The sequence below is a fragment of the Apium graveolens genome, chromosome 6 (assembly GCF_009905375.1).
Source record: "Apium graveolens cultivar Ventura chromosome 6, ASM990537v1, whole genome shotgun sequence".
Classification (NCBI taxonomy): Eukaryota; Viridiplantae; Streptophyta; class Magnoliopsida; order Apiales; family Apiaceae; genus Apium; species Apium graveolens.
This window is the reverse complement of record NC_133652.1, coordinates 305,306,185-305,323,383: the sequence shown is the minus strand read 5'-3', so window position 1 is coordinate 305,323,383 and position 17,199 is coordinate 305,306,185. Positions and strand designations below refer to the sequence as shown.

Sequence of the window (17,199 nt, the reverse complement as noted above, 5' to 3'; positions counted from 1 at the left end):
CATACATTTTGGAAAATTGTTTATATCGCGTCTTCTTTTGTTTTGTTGGAGGAATGAAAGGATATTGTAGAGATCCTGATTTTGTTGGGGGCATACAGTTTATCATTCCTCCAAGCTCCAGCGAAAATATTTGCCAGTTAGTGCGGGCAAATGATTACATTACATGTCATAAAACGCGTACACTAAAATTTGCTCGTTGAGAGCTCTTTAAATTTTTTATTGAGCGTGTTATATAAATATTCAATTATTCGCTTGTTGGGAGTGCTAGAAGTCTATTTTCATGGCCGAGTACGCTCTCTGTGGCCTGATGTAGATTCGGTCATTTTTAGTGTGCCATTTCTCTTTGTTGTGTTTTTGAGATAACACATTCTTGATTTTTCTGGAAAGTCTTTCAAACATAATCTGTGAATTGGCACATTATATTGGTCATTCTTTAGTACTCATGATACTTGATACATCATTGTTTTATTATTTTTTTGATACCTGATTCGATACAGCTAGTGTGCATGTGCAAAAACGTGTACTTTCTGACTGACTCATTCCGTTTGCTTAATTTTTCGTAATACGTGAAAATCATCTAACTTAAATTTTATCAAATCACATGTGTAATTCAATTTATGATTGTAAAATAGTGTTATAAATTTCGAAAATTGAAATTATTTGGGTGAGATATTGATTTATGATTTATCGGATAATTTTTAAAAAATCGGATGATTTATCGGCGATTTATAGGAAATCGGATGATTTATTGGCGATTTATAGGAAATCGGATAAATATTTTTGACCAATTTGTGAACGATTTTTGAATGATTTATTGACAATTTTTGAAAATTCGACTGATTTATAACAAAGTTGTGAATAAAGAATTCGCACCGGCCATTAGAGATGTTCAAAAAATACGAAGCCCGGAATCCGATCCGATCCGGAAAAAAGCCTGAAAAGTCCGATCCGGAAAAAACCCGGCCCGCGGATCAAAAAAATGGGCCTCCTTTTTTCTCGAAAATCTGGCCCGGCTCGAAGCCCGAAAAGTCCGGATTTAAAAAAACCCGGATAAAAGACCGGATCGAAAAAAACCCGGATAAAAGTTCAGTTCGGCCCGGATAAAAGAAAAACCGATTTTTTCCTAAAAATTTGAAAATATACAATATTTTTTATGATTTTTAAAATATTATATTATAATACTAAAAGCAATTAATGTATATATGATTATTTATATATTATATTAAAAAATAATTATTTATTTTGGTGTCTAAACTACTATAGCTGGTATATCAAGATATTATTTTCTCCTCGAATTATAAAATATTAAAATATTTTTTTAATATATAAATAAAAAGCCCAAATAAAGCCCGGTTTAGCCCGGCCCGCGGGTCTAAAACGGATCTTATATTTTAAGAAAGCCCGGCCCGATCCGATTTTTAAAAAAATCTGGCCTAATACATTTTAAAAAAACGGGTTTTTAAAAGTCAGGATAAAATCCGGTCCGATGTGCTTTTTACGCATCTCTGCCGTCCATCTTCCCAAACTTGAAGTACTTAGTGAAAGGAGGTCTGGTTCACAAGTTAAAAGGAGTTTTAGGCTAATTTAACTTTAATTACTTTTTTAATCTTTTAGTAAACAAGTTGATATACTTTACATGTAAAGAATAATTAATGTTTAAATGGTGCATGAAATAACCAATATAAAAATAAGGTAAATGTAGATAAGATTATAACAAGAGTTCAAATATGGGGTTGGTAGGACTAGTAAAATGGACGGTTGAGATGCTTTGAAATGTTTGTTGATATGGATATAGTTGGTTCACCCTTCGCTTCGTATCTTTTCCTTTTGACATCTTCAATTAAGGTATTTTGACTCCTAGTTGTCAAAATTTTATTAACAATACGTTATTAGTAATAATAGATACTTGCATCCATAAAAATTTCATAAATGAAATTTACAGCTAATCAAGCACGAATTTGATTTCATTGGGCAAATATTAGAAAAATCGATAGTATAATACTACTAATTATTGTTTTCATATTTCATGAATATCAACGTCACTCCATTTTTCTATATTTATATTTTTAAATAATTATAATTAAATATATTTTATAATTGAGTATTATTTCTAACAAACTTGAATGAACGAGTATTGAAATTATATCCTAAATGATAATAAATCAACTCTTTACGGTTCAGCTAACTCATCATACTCAAAAATTTGTTTCAAATTTCTAAATTTATCGATCACATAACTAAAATAATAATTTTTAATATTTTATACTAAAAAATTACAAAGAAACAATTTTAATTATACAGTGAACACATTTTTAAATTTGTGTAAAAAAGTTAAAAGAGATATAAAATTAGAGGGAGTTTAAAGTTGCAGTTTAATTTATCTCTTGTAATATTCATAAATTATAATGTAACATGTTTAAATATTCAATTTTTTTTATTTTTTTTTATCGTAGGTAATCCGCAGCCGCTACCTTCCGGTGCGTACTGGGTACCTTTTATTTATAATTTGTACGGATCATTTAATTCATTTAGATCAATATAATATAAAACTGTAGGTAGAATAGACATTTTCAAGGTGGAAACCATGTATGCATATTGCATATTAATTACTCTCTCGTTCCTTTCCGATCGTTTACATTTCTGAGAAAGTGTCTGACACGCATTTTAAGGTGCATAAAAAATATAGTTATGTAACTTATTTTACAATTTTTTTTTCTGAATAAAAGTTGAATATTTTATTTTTTATTCAGAAAAACAAATTTGTAAAAAAAAATTTACAGAACTATATTTTTTATGCAACTTAAAATGCGTATCGGAAACTCTCTAAAAAATGTAAACAATCGAAAGGAACGGAGGGAGTATTTCGTAATATTAATTGGAATTATATTATAAAATCAACATAATAATAACATAATACCTAACACATTACAATATCTAATTCAAAGGGTCGTTGTATAGCTACTTCACGTAATGCATGTTGCTGAAATTTGATAATGTCGTTAACCATTCATTCACTCTAAATATCATTATGGTAAACTTTGCAGTTTGTATGAGTAAGGTTAAAACGTTCCTTGATTATTATCAACTAGCTCTATAGCCCGCATGCTCTAAATTTCACGAATCGATATTATTTTAGTTATACTTTAGGATAATATTTCATTTTATCCCTCCTCTGAATGTTTATGGATTTATTTGTGTATATGAGTAGATTTTTATTGTGATTGCATTGGTGCAATAGTGTTTATCTACAATTGACGTAGAGACCTATGGCATTTCTTGTTTTCCACCATTAAGGACGATCTATGGAAGTTTTTTAAAAATTTTAGTAATTGCCTAAATATTGCACGATATAGTTGTTTGTTTACATAAAATTTTATTTTATAATTGTTATTTGAATTTTAGTATTCTTCAATTTTAATTTCCGACCTTAATAACTTTTCCCCCTCTCTAGAAAAATATTAATAAATTCACATCTCTCGACATAATAGGCGTTTCTTGGTTGTATTTCATATGTAAACTTTAACAGGATTATTTATTTTAGTTAATATTATTCGTTCATACCACGATGATGCCGTAAAATACCAATGTAAACCAATATAATCATATATTTTATGAATTATGAATACCATAAGTTAAAGGTTTTTTGCATAAATTAACACATAGATATATATACATATATATATATGTGTGTGTGTCTATATATATATATATATTAAAATCCTGAATTTATTTTTTTTTGTGTAAATATAAAAATGGGACCCTATCCAGAGCCATAGTTGAATAGAATCCACTTACAACCAACAAATCAGGACCGTTGAAGGAAAAAATGAATGGCTGGGATCCGCTACTGCCGCTATGTTTCATTGCGGCAACCGCAATGAAGCATTGCGGCCTGCCCCACATACTTCATTTCCCTCTCTGCCCTTTATCTATATTAATTCATTTATTAATACTTTTTTATCTACATAAATAATAATTTAATAAGATATTATTCTTAATATTTTTGATTAAAGATTGTATATTAAAAAATACTATAAAATATTTTTATAGTAAATTAAATATTATATTTAATATTTAATATTCAATATTTTAAAAGTATTGAAATATTAAATGAAATTAATAAATTCAAATCCCTTCAAATATTTAATAATAAATATTAAAATAATAAAGGAAAATATTTTTGATATTTAAATATTTTAATTATTCAATATTTTTAATAATAAATGAAAATATTTGAATATTTGAAAATATTAATAATGTTAAACATTAATAATGTCAAATAAACACAAATATTATACCTCCGCAATATTTCATTGCGGTAGTCGTTTTTCCTTACACACAGACACAGAAACTCAGGCATAGATACTCGCATATACACGCATAAACTCAAAAACAGACACTCAAACACGACCATCAGCGACATTGAAGCGATTTGAGACAATTTCAATCACAACCACTCCACTGATCTTCTTGTTCATCAGGTATACAAACGATTTATAGCTATGCACACACTTATACACACGATTACACCAATACACACACGATTATACAATGAGTTTGAGTTTGAGTGCGATTTTGTTCGATTACTATTCGATTTTTTTATGTGAATGTAATATTTGTTCGAAATTATGTTGATTATGTGATAATCAGGGTTCGAATTAGGGGTAAATTAGTTAATGATTAGGTTAAATTAGGTTTCGAATTAGGGGTAATTTAGATTAGGTTAAATTAGGGTTCGAATTAGGGGTAATTTAGATGGGTTTTGTGTGTATTTTGTAGTTTTTTTTATTTTAAGCTAATTTTTTATTAATGCCAATGAAGTGTTTGATGAAAGTCCTCTGAGAATTAGTTTGTTTTTTACATTAGTAAGTAGCTGAAGAGTATCATTCTTAAGCTTGAGATTTTTTACATTAGTTGTCTAAACTATTAAGGTGTGAAGTACAATATTTTAAGATCATTGCTTGAATTCAAGTACAATTTATCTGACAATAAACTTTGTTTTTTGTTGCATTCTGGATAGAGTTTTTATGTCCACAAATTGTGATAATGCAACTCTACAAGATGGCATTCCACTCATTAGAATGTCATTTATTTATAAGAACATAGTAAGAATTCTTAAACTTGTCATTACCTATATCTTCTGCAGTTGTTGAGACACCAGATTGATACAAAAATATTGTGAATATCTTATTCTAGTATTATTTGCCATTCCTCACTAATTTCTTTCTTCATGTATATCTAATAAGAGAATCTTTAAAACAAATGTATAACCAGTATTTTAACCAAGAATTGTGGAATCATGCTACATTATCTAATCTTATATCTACTACTCAAGTCATAAGAGTTCATATAAATAATATTATCATTCAGAAGGTGTGGGATTGGTGTTGTTAGTGACAGCATTGAAATTTCTACTCAAGATTCTCAATGCTGGTTCCATGGCTAAAGAAAGAGCCACAGTTTTAGTCCAACTAAAATCAGAATTTTGACATATCGAAAACTGGAGTTTCAAAACACAGAAGTAGCTGAAGTGTATCATTCTTAAGCTGAAACAATGTTTGTTTTCTTTTTCGTAATTACTGTTTGTTTGGAGTTGTACTGATGTGCTTTTTGGTTTAAAATATTGCAGATACTATGGACATGGAGTGTGGAGCTCTTGATCGATCCTTGCTGACTATGCAGGACCGCCATATTAGCAGTCTGATCTGGGAGGGCGGGGACAGGAATGCCGTAGATGTTAGACAGCTGACAGCGAGGATGGGTGAGTGGCATATACTTCCAGATCAGCAGGCTCTGTTGGATGCATATGGTTTTGGGGCGTTCGGCAACCCCCGGGTGGTTTGGCAGAATGACATCAGACTCATTACGGCCTTGATTGAGAGGTGGAGGCCAGAGACTAACACATTCCATCTGCCATGTGGGGAGATGACTATTACTTTGGAGGATGTTTATATGATTCTGGGATTACCGGTTACTGGCCGTCCTCTCACCCAGGGCGAGCTTGAGCACCCGAAGGCGTGGTTCATGAAGAACTGGGAGGATCCGTCTATGTCAGAGCAGGAGCGCAGGGAGTTCTATAAAGATGGGCTGTATTTTAACCAGCTGAGGAACCGGTACGGGGCGAGAGCTGATACCAGAGATATGGATGCTGCTCAGATTGAGGTGCAGTGCAGAGTGCATACACGGGCCTATATGTTATTTATTATTGGAGGCGTGCTTTTCCCTACATCTTCGCGGGACGTGGTGCATCCCCGGTATATGCAGCTGCTGATGGAGGAGTCGGAGATTCGTGATTATGCATGGGGTGCAGCTGTTTTGGCACACTTGTACAGATCACTGACTTTGTCGGCTGATAGGTTTGTTCGTACCTTTAACGGGTGTAGTCTGCTATTGATGTTGTGGGCTTACGAGAGATTGGCACCCGGGAGGCCGGAGATTGTGCCTCAGCAGGAGATTCGGTGGCCGAGGGCATGCGCGTGGGCCGAGCCAGTGAAGGTTAGTAGAGTAAACCTCCACCACCATACACGTAACTACCGGGGTGATTTGGACAGTTTAGAGCTACACTGGGTGACATGGCAGCCGTATGCCAGACTTTACGAGAGAGAGGCTGATTCTGATGATGTTGATGCTACTCATTTCCCTGTGTGCCGTCATATGGCTCTTGGTCGTATCCCGCTGGTAGCATTTGAGATCATTGGGTACCAGTATTCTGATAGGGTACTGAGACAGTTTGGGATGTGCCAGCATATACCGGATGATCCGTTTGACCACGCTGTTCTGAGGTTGGAGAGACAGTCTTCTTTTCAGCGGCCTCACCGTCTTGCTATGCATTAGCAGTATGTTGCCGAGTGGGAGAGTTATGTGGCTACGGGCGGGCCGGAGATTGTTGAGGGCGGGTTTGTATCTCTCGCCGAGTATATGCAGTGGTATAGACGGGTAAGTAAGATGAGGATCGCTCGTTGTGTACCCCCTGAGGGCGATATCATATAGCCCCGTGACTGGTGCCCTCAGCAGATGATGGGTGATGCGGTATGGTATTCTTCACTTGTTTCCAATTGTAGTCTTTACCTGTTTTCCTACAACTATTTAGGTTATTTTCCCGTGAATTATCGTTAATTCCCTACAACTACTTGTAAAATGGATTAAAAATGAAAATAAGGACTTATTTAGGTTAATTTCCCGTGAATTATCGTTAATTCCCTACAACCACTTGTAAAATGGATTAAAAATGAAAATAAGGACTTATTTAGGTTATTTTCCCGTGAATTATCGTTAATTCCCTACAACTACTTGTAAAATGGATTAAAAATGAAAATAAGGACTTATTTAGGTTAATTTCCCGTGAATTATCGTTAATTCCCTACAACTACTTGTAAAATGGATTAAAAATGAAAATAAGGACTTATTTAGGTTAATTTCCCGTGAATTATCATTAATTCCCTATAACTACTTGTAAAATGGATTAAAAATGAAAATAAGGACTTATTTAGGTTAATTTCCCGTGAATTATCATTAATTCCCTATAACTACTTGAAAATGGATTAAAAATGAAAATAAGGACTTATTTAGGTTAATTTCCCGTGAATTATCATTAATTCCTTATAACTACTTGTAAAATGGATTAAAAATGAAAATAAGGACTTATTTAGGTTATTTTCCCGTGAATTATCATTAATTCCCTATAACTACTTGTAAAATGGATTAAAAATGAAAATAAGGACTTATTTAGGTTAATTTTCCGTGAATTATCGTTAATTCCCTACAACTACTTATAAAATGGATTAAAAATGAAAATAAGGACTTATTTAGGTTAATTTCCCGTGAATTATCATTAATTCCCTATAACTACTTGTAAAATGGATTAAAAATGAAAATAAGGACTTATTTAGGTTAATTTCCCGTGAATTATTATTAATTCCCTATAACTACTTGTAAAATGGATTAAAAATGAAAATAAGGACTTATTTAGGTTAATTTCCCGTGAATTATCATTAATTCCCTATAACTACTTGTAAAATGGATTAAAAATGAAAATAAGGACTTATTTAGGTTATTTTCCCGTGAATTATCGTTAATTCCCTACAACTACTTCTAAAATGAATTATCGTTATTTATTTGTAGTTAGAGAGTGCTATGAAGATGATATACATGATCCACATGCGCGGCCCTCCTAGCTGGTTCTATGATGTCATTCCCGATTTTCTCGCACATTATGATCGGGTAATGACTGAGTGGAAAGGTCTTTGATACAGTAGGCCCGCTTTCATCAGACCGAAAGATATTCAGCAGCCTCTTGTTGAGCGTCAGCCTCCTGCTGGAGATGCACGTGAGGTAGACATTCATGATACAGCTCCTAGTAGCTCGTAACAGACAGCGCCCCCTATCTCTAAGAAGCGTCCTCGTGAGGTACTAATAACTATCATTCACGAACTTGTGATCATTTTAATTTCGTCTATTGAATATGTAAATGACCTGTGTGTCTTTAATTTACATTAATGGCAGGATGAGACTGGTGGTCCTGAGGAGGATACCGCAGTACTTGTCCCCCCTAAACGTCCACGTGAGGTATAAATTTCTAACAAAAGCTTTCATTTCATGCATCGTAGAACTTCAATTAATATGTCTGTATCGGCTGTAATTGCAGGAGGTTCAGTCTACTGGTGATATTCCAGCCACCCATGCTCCTACACATGTATCTATTCCCCCTCAGGTACAAATATTTTATAAATATTGTCCTCCTGTACACTTACATATTTACAGCTTCCTGTGTTGAATAATGTTTATGTATTGGCTTGTAATTGCAGGTTGAGGTTCAGTCTACTGGTGATGTTCCACCCGCCACTGCTCCTACACCTGTATCCATTGCCTCTCAGGTACAAATATTTAACAAATATTGTCATTCTATGCACCTAAAATATTTTAGCTTCGTGTGTTGAATATGTTTATATATCGGCTTTGTTAGATATATTTGATAATGTTATGGCTAATATGTTTTATGTTTAGATTTCAGATCTTATTTGAACAGAACAAATCAGTACTTAACTGATCAGTACTTATACTGGAAGTCAGAACTTAAGGTACTGGAAGTCAGAACTTAAGGGATATCAGTACTTATGTTATCAGGAGATAGATATCAGAACTTGAGTGCTGAAGGACGATCAGATAAGGACAGTAGCTGATTAAAGTTAAGAAGATCAAGATAAACATAAGAAGAGATATGCATGAAGAAGGAATTCCGTGAAGAATGGAATACTTGGAATAGAAGATATCTGATTGATATATTTTAGGAAGCAGAATTATATTCCATATCAATTAGCGAATATCTTGTAACTGTGTAGTATATAAACACAGAAATAGAGTTTACACTAGAGGTGTTATCATTATCGAGAATATTATTTATTATAACTCTAGAAGCTCTCGTGATATTTTGTTCATCACTGAGAGATAACAGTTCCAGATTGTAACAGAGTTTATTGTTTAAATAAAGTTTGTTTTCTGTTACATAAGTTCTTGAAGTTTGATTTGATTGTAATAAACACTGTATTCACCCCCTCTACAGTGAAAGTGTGACCTAACAAGTGGTATCAGAGCTATCTGTTAACACACATACAGTTAAAGATCCAAACACAATCATGTCTGACACAGAAACTCCAACTAAGCCTACCAAAACTGAGGAATCATCAAAGATATCAACTCAGAGTCGATATGAGACTATCAGAGTTCCCATATTGAGACCATCTGAATATCCCATATGGAAGGTAAGGATGACCATGTTTCTGGAAGCAACAGATCCAGAATACCTTGATAGAATCAGGGAAGGGCCTCACAAACCTACCAAACTCGCTGTTGTAGTTGCAGGTGAAGCAGCAATGACCGTACCAAAGGAAAAGACTGATTACACTGCTGAAGATATAGCATCTATTGCTAAGGATGCCAAGGTACGTCACTTATTGCATAGTGCCATTGATAATGTAATGTCAAACAGGGTAATCAACTGCAAGACTGCTAAGGAGATATGGGATGCACTGGAGACAAGGTGTCAAGGAACTGAAACAGTTAAGAAGAACAGGAAGACAATACTCACTCAAGAGTATGAACACTTTGACTCTAGGACTAATGAGTCATTGACTGATGTATATGATAGATTTGTCAAACTCTTGAATGACTTGTCATTAGTAAATAAGGAGTATGATCTTGAAGATACAAACCTCAAATTCCTGTTAGCTCTTCCTGAATGTTGGGATTTGAAGGCAACAACAATAAGAGACAACTACAATCTTGATGAAACAACTCTTGATGAAATCTATGGAATGCTCAAGACCCATGAACTTGAGATGGAACAAAGAAGCAAGAGAAAAGGAGGAAAGTCAAGGACAGTTGCTCTCAAGGTTGAAGAGGAATCCCCCAAACCACCTTCCTCAAAGAAAGATAAGGGTAAAGCTCTTATCATAAAATCTGATACTGAGTCATCAAGTTCTGAGAGTGATGATGACTCAGATTCTGAAAGCTTGCCTGAAACTGATGCTGATGAGGAGATGATGAAGCTGTGTGCTCTTATGGTGAAAGGAATCACAAAGATTGCATACAGGAAGTTCAGGAAGGGAAAGATGTTTTCCAGGAAAGGCATAAGTTCTGATAAGAAGAATTTCAGAAGATCTGAAGGAAAAGGAGGAAAGTCTGACAGAGGAGATTACGCTAATGTTAAATGTTATAATTGTGGTGAGAAAGGCCACATATCTCCTGATTGCAAGAAGACCAAGAATGACAAAGGCAAAGCTCTTGTCACAAAGCAGAAAAGCTGGACAGACACCTCAGACTCTGAAAGTGAGGAGAACTATGCATTGATGGCAAATGCTGATAAATCAAGTTCTGAGAGCAGTTCTGAAGCTGCTGAAACAAAGGTACCTCAGACTACTTATGCTTTTCATACTGATGATATTGATGAGTTGAGAAGATATCTTAAAACCATGTTTGTTAGTTATAGAGATCAAACTTTAACATGTGAAAGATTAACTTCTGAAAATCTTGCTTTTAAGAAAAGAAATGATTTCTTAGAAAAAGAGTTAGTCATGTTTCATCAAACTCAGCAGGATAGAGATAATGCTTTCTATATTAGGGATGAAGTGCTAAAAATGAATGAATCTCTAAAAACTGAGTTAGAAAAGGAGAGAGAGATTATCAGAACTTGGACTAACTCTGGCAAAACAACTCAAAATTTGCTAAGCAGTGGAAACTGGAAAGAGGGTTTAGGCTATGGAGTAAATGAAAAAGGAACTGTAGAAATTAAGCCTGTTGATAAGCAAAAGCCGAAGTTAAAACCTGTTAAGTTTGTAACTGAAAAATCCGAAAATGAGAAATCAGAAGTTAAAAAGGAATTAGCTTCTGACAAACTAAAACAGGAAAAGACAGCTGAAGTTAACATAGGCTTAATGACGAAGAAGCAGCTTAAGCATAAGCTGAAAGATGTTAAGGATGCAAACAAGGTAAAATCACCTAGGAAAAACAGGAATGGAAAGGAAGGTGTGAATAAAAGCAATAACTATAAATCTGTTCCTGATGCTCCTAGGAAAGCATGTCATAACTGTGGAAGTTCTAACCATCTGGCTTCTTTTTGCAGGAAGAATAAGAATATTAACTCCTTATATACAAAGTCAGGAGTTAAGAGTCAGTCTGTTAGATACAAACCACAAAATCCTTGTTTTCATTGTGGTAGTTTATGGCATTCCATTTATACTTGTAAGGAATATCATAGTTTGTACTATGATTATTATCAAATAAAACCTTCTTTAAAGAAAGTTTCTGTTGTTCCTTCTAGTATAAGGTCTGATAAGAAAACTGTTAACATAAAATCTGATGTTAAATCCGCTGCAAATGTTAACAAACCTAAAAAGGCCAAAGGATCCAAGCAAGTCTGGGTCCTTAAAACTAATAATTAGTGGTCTTTTTGATTGCAGGGCAACAGGAAAAATATTCTAGTTCTGGACAGTGGATGTTCAGGACATATGACTGGAAATAAGGCCCTGCTATCAGACTTTATGGAGAAAGCTGGCCCAGGTGTTTCTTATGGAGATGGCAACATTGGAAAAACCTTGGGATATGGCAATATCAATCTTGGGAATGTCATTATTAAAGATGTAGCTCTGGTCTCAGGACTTAAACACAACTTACTGAGTATAAGTCAAATCTGTGACAGAGGTTATCATGTTGATTTCTTTGCAGAACATTGTGAAATAGTTAGTAAATCTAAAGGAAAAATTGTTCTGAAGGGATTCAGGCGTGGTAACATTTATGAAGCTAAGCTTTCAACAAGTTCTGATGGTTCTGCAATCTGTTTAGTGAGTAGAGCCTCAACTGAAGAAAGCTGGAATTGGCACAAGAAACTCTCTCATTTAAACTTCAACAAGATAAATGAACTGATCAAGAAAGATCTTGTGAGAGGACTGCCAAAATCAGTGTTTGTTCCTGATGGTCTTTGTGACTCATGTCAGAAGGCTAAACAAAGAAAATCTTCGTTCAAGAGCAAGACTGAATCATCAATTCTTGAGCCTTACTATCTACTTCATGTTGATCTATTTGGTCCAGTGAATGTCATGTCTATTGCAAAGAAGAAATATGCGTTGGTCATAGTAGATGAGTTCACCAGATACACATGGGTGTATTTCTTGCACACAAAAAGTGAAACTGCATCTATCCTGATTGATCATGTCAAACATCTGGATAAATTGATCAAAGATTCTGTGAAAATTTTGAGGAGTGATAATGGCACTGAATTCAAGAATTTGATAATGGAAGAGTTCTGCAAAAATCATGGAATAAAGCAGGAATTTTCTGCTCCTGGAACTCCACAGCAAAATGGAGTTGTTGAAAGGAAGAATAGAACTCTAATTGAAGCTGCACGAACAATGCTTGAAGAAGCAAAGCTTCCAACCTATTTCTGGGCTGAAGCTGTGCAGACTGCTTGTTTTACTCAAAATGCAACACTCATTAACAAGCATGGAAAAACACCATATGAGATGGTGAAGAACAAGAAGCCAAATCTCAAATACTTTCATGTATTTGGATGTAAGTGTTTTGTTCTCAAGACTCATCCTGAACAGCTATCCAAGTTTGATCTAAAAGCTGATGAGGGAATCTTTGTAGGATATCCACTTTCTACAAAAGCCTTCAGAGTCTATAATTTGAGAACAAAAGTGGTCATGGAATCTATCAATGTCTCTTTTGATGACAAGAAGATCACTGGACTTGAAGATTGCATTGATCATAATAAGCTGAGATTTGAAAATAAAGATTCATATTCTGATACCTCAAGTCCTGACAGTCTAAGTCCTGATACTGTAAATTCTGATGGATTAAACTCTGATGTTATTGAAACTGTGGTGACTACGTCAAAGGAAGATGCACCACTGCAGGGGGAGCATACTCAAGATTTTATCACATCTCAAGAAGCATCAGAACATACATCTGGCTCGTCAAATTCTGATTCGTCAAGTTCTGATAAGCCAAGTACTGACAGTGCTGAAAATCTAAATACTGAAGGATCCAACTCAGAGAGCATAGTTTCAGGGGGAGCATCAGAAAATGAAATCGAAGACAGCATGAATTATGGGGGAGCATCCAGTTCTAGAGAAAATCTTCCATCTGCAAGGAAGTGGACAAAATCACATACACCTGATTTAATAATTGGAAATCCTGAGGCAGGTGTCAGAACTAGAACAGGTACTTCGAATGAATGTCTTTACAATTCTTTTCTCTCTCAGACTGAGCCAAAGAAAGTGGAAGAAGCTCTTCAAGATGCTGATTGGGTGCAAGCAATGCAGGAAGAGTTGAATGAATTTGAAAGAAACAAAGTCTGGACCTTAGTGCCAAGACCCAAGAATAGATCGGTTGTTGGTACAAAGTGGGTATTCAGAAACAAAACTGACAGTGATGGCATAATTGTAAGGAACAAAGCAAGGCTGGTTGCAAAAGGATATTCTCAACAGGAGGGAATTGACTATGATGAAACATTTGCTCCAGTTGCTAGGTTAGAAGCCATAAGGATATTCATGGCTTATGCTGCTCACAAAAAGTTTACTGTCTTTCAAATGGATGTGAAAAGTGCTTTTCTCAATGGAGAATTGGAAGAGGAAGTATATGTTGAACAACCTCCAGGCTTTGTAGATTCCAAACATCCAGATTATGTCTACAGGCTTGATAAAGCACTTTATGGACTTAAGCAAGCTCCTAGAGCATGGTATGAGACTTTAGCTCAGTTTCTTCTGGAAAGTGGATTCAACAGAGGAACTATTGACAAAACATTGTTCTATCTCAACCATGGCAAGGACTTACTTTTGATCCAGATTTATGTTGATGATATCATTTTTGGGTCTCCAAATGACAAACTTTGCAAAAAGTTTGCCAATCTAATGCAGTCAAGATATCAGATGAGTATGATGGGAGAACTTAGTTATTTTCTGGGCCTTCAAGTCAAGCAGAGTGAAGAAGGAACTTTTATTTGTCAATCTAAGTACACCAGAAACTTGCTGAAAAAATTTGGAATGCAAGACTGTTCAAGTGCATCCACTCCCATGGCCACTGCAACAAAACTGGATAAGGATACTGGTAATTCAGTAGATATTACTGATTACAGAGGTATGATTGGCTCACTTCTCTATCTAACTGCTAGTAGACCAGATATCATGTTTGCTACCTGTCTTTGTGCAAGATTTCAAGCAGATCCAAGAGAACCTCACTTAACAGCTGTAAAAAGAATCTTTAAGTATCTTAAAGGAACAGCTGATCTAGGATTATGGTATCCTAGAGAATCAGATTTTAAATTAATAGGTTACTCAGATGCAGATTTTGCAGGTTGCAAAATTGACAGGAAAAGCACAAGTGGAAGCTGCCAATTTCTTGGAGGCAGATTGGTTTCTTGGTATAGCAAGAAACAAAAGTCAATTTCCACATCAACTGCAGAAGCAGAGTATATTGCTGCAGGAAGCTGCTGTGCACAGATTCTCTGGATGAAGAATCAGTTACTGGATTATGGGTTAACATATTTCAAAATCCCTATTTACTGTGATAATCAAAGTGCTATTGCTATGACAGGTAATCCAGTTCAACACTCTATGACAAAGCACATCAGCATCAGGTACCATTTCATCAGGGAACATGTGGATGAAGGTACAGTGGAATTGCATTTTGTTCCCACAGATCAACAAGTAGCAGATATCTTCACAAAACCACTGTGTGAAGCTACCTTTTCAAATTGGTAAATGAACTTGGAATGATTTCAGGTTCTTTCTCTAAATCTGCTTAAACTTGTTCTATGTTATCAGACTTTATGATCAGTATTTACAGAATTAATCTCTTTGTATATTCTGTGCATTAATTGATAAATGTCTTCAAGTACTGACTGTTGTCTGATATATGTGTCTAAACTCTGATAAGTGATATGTCTGTTTCAGTAACTATTCTATCCTATGAGGATAACTGTGCTAGATACTGACCTACTAGTCTTCAATAAACAAATGATTCCATGAAAGAAGTAGTTATTTCTGTGGAAATCTTATGACATAAGCAAATTCTGATAACTGAGCTTAGTTAAGTTTACTTTGTATATCTTATTACTAAGTCACAAATTAGAATAATGCTACTCATCTGTTTAAGTCCTGATTCTAGTAAAACTGCTGAATGTACTAAGTGCTGATAAACCTCACTTATCAAAAGAAGAAGAACAAAAATCAAAGAATAATATCAGGTACTCCTTTGAGATCTAGAGTAAAAATGTGAAAGGGACGACCCAAGTGCATTGCTGGTATTAAGTAAATATGCATTAGAAAAGCAAAATATTTTCTTGGTGACTTTTCACACTCTATGATTACTGGAGAAATACTCTGATAATAGCATAAATTCTAATAAACAGTCGTGACTCACTTACACTGAGAAGCCTCTGTAAAATAGAATTTCAAAAGATGCATAAAATTAGCACAAAAACAGTAGAGGTGAACTCATGCATGAACTCATTTATCAGTAGGTTTCAGGATAATGACAGATCTTTAGCAAAATTTTAATTATGACTTACTTCTAAGATGTACTGAAGTAGATCAGACTTTACTCTTTGTCTGTTATTTAGCTTAATGCACACAAACATCACTCCATATGAATGATGAAATTTCTGTGGTGGTCTATGTTATTTTAGATAAACAGTCATTGTGTCACTTCTGCACAAATTCTGAGGACAAGTTCTAGTTACACGTTCTGATGATTAATTTCTGACGTTCATAACTAAGAACTTGTATGAGTATTTACTAAGATAGATATTCCTTGTTCGAGTTAAGACATTATGTTCTGATGACTGTTAAGTTCTGGTATAGGTCTAAGTTCTGATTTTTCAGTCTAACCCTTTACTTAACTTATCTGTGAGTAAAATTTGGTAACAGTCTCAGATTAATTTCGAAATGTTGAAGTGGAAGATTAATAGTCTATGGTTAAAACATAATGACACTCGTTCTTGAACAGTTCACTCTTGTTCCATGTGCACATTCCTTTTCCAATGACTGTTATTCTTTTTCAAAGTCTAGGGAGACGAGGTAGATTTAATTCTACCTGTCTGCATTCAATATCTTCGCATCTCCTGGCATTCTCTTGCCTATATCATCAGCCACTTCACTTTAGCCCTTTCATCAATTTTTCTCACAATCTTAACTTCATATTCTTTTTCAAAACCATCATGGTTCGATACAACATGTTTTTGAATTACCAAAATTTTCATATGGAGCTAAGCTGCGCCGACTGGCAGCAGGAGTGGCATGTAACTGCCATTCCTGAAGAGATATGGGGCTCTGTCCCACAGGCGGTGCTGAACCAACTTCTGTTCTTCGAGATGGACTACCAGCTTCATCTTGATCGATTGGAGGCGGAACGGCGGGAAGCTATCCGTCAGCAAGAGCGAATCATTCGACTCGCCATCTTGTTTGTCGAAGATAGGAAGAGGAAGATGACTTAATCTCGTCTTCTTCCTGTTCTTCTTCATCCTCAGCTTTGTCAGGCTTCTTAGCTAGGACTAAAGCTGTTGACGTTAGGATTAGAAGCTTAGGGAAAATCTTGTATTGATGTAATTTCTATTTCATTTATGTATTGACTTGATATATTAATGAAAATTGTTGTTACTTCAAGATTTTGTCTCTGAGTTATTTTATCTTGTGTTGTTAAATCCTG

At 34.7% G+C, this 17,199-nt stretch overlaps 1 long non-coding RNA gene across 1 annotated transcript; it reads left to right on the top strand.

Moving 5' to 3' along the window:
- Positions 1-8,500: 8,500 nt before the first annotated feature.
- Positions 8,501-8,875, top strand: LOC141666874 (uncharacterized). Its single transcript, XR_012552383.1, has 3 exons — positions 8,501-8,565; positions 8,645-8,710; positions 8,805-8,875. It is a non-coding gene; the product is annotated as an uncharacterized LOC141666874 (long non-coding RNA).
- Positions 8,876-17,199: the final 8,324 nt, after the last annotated feature.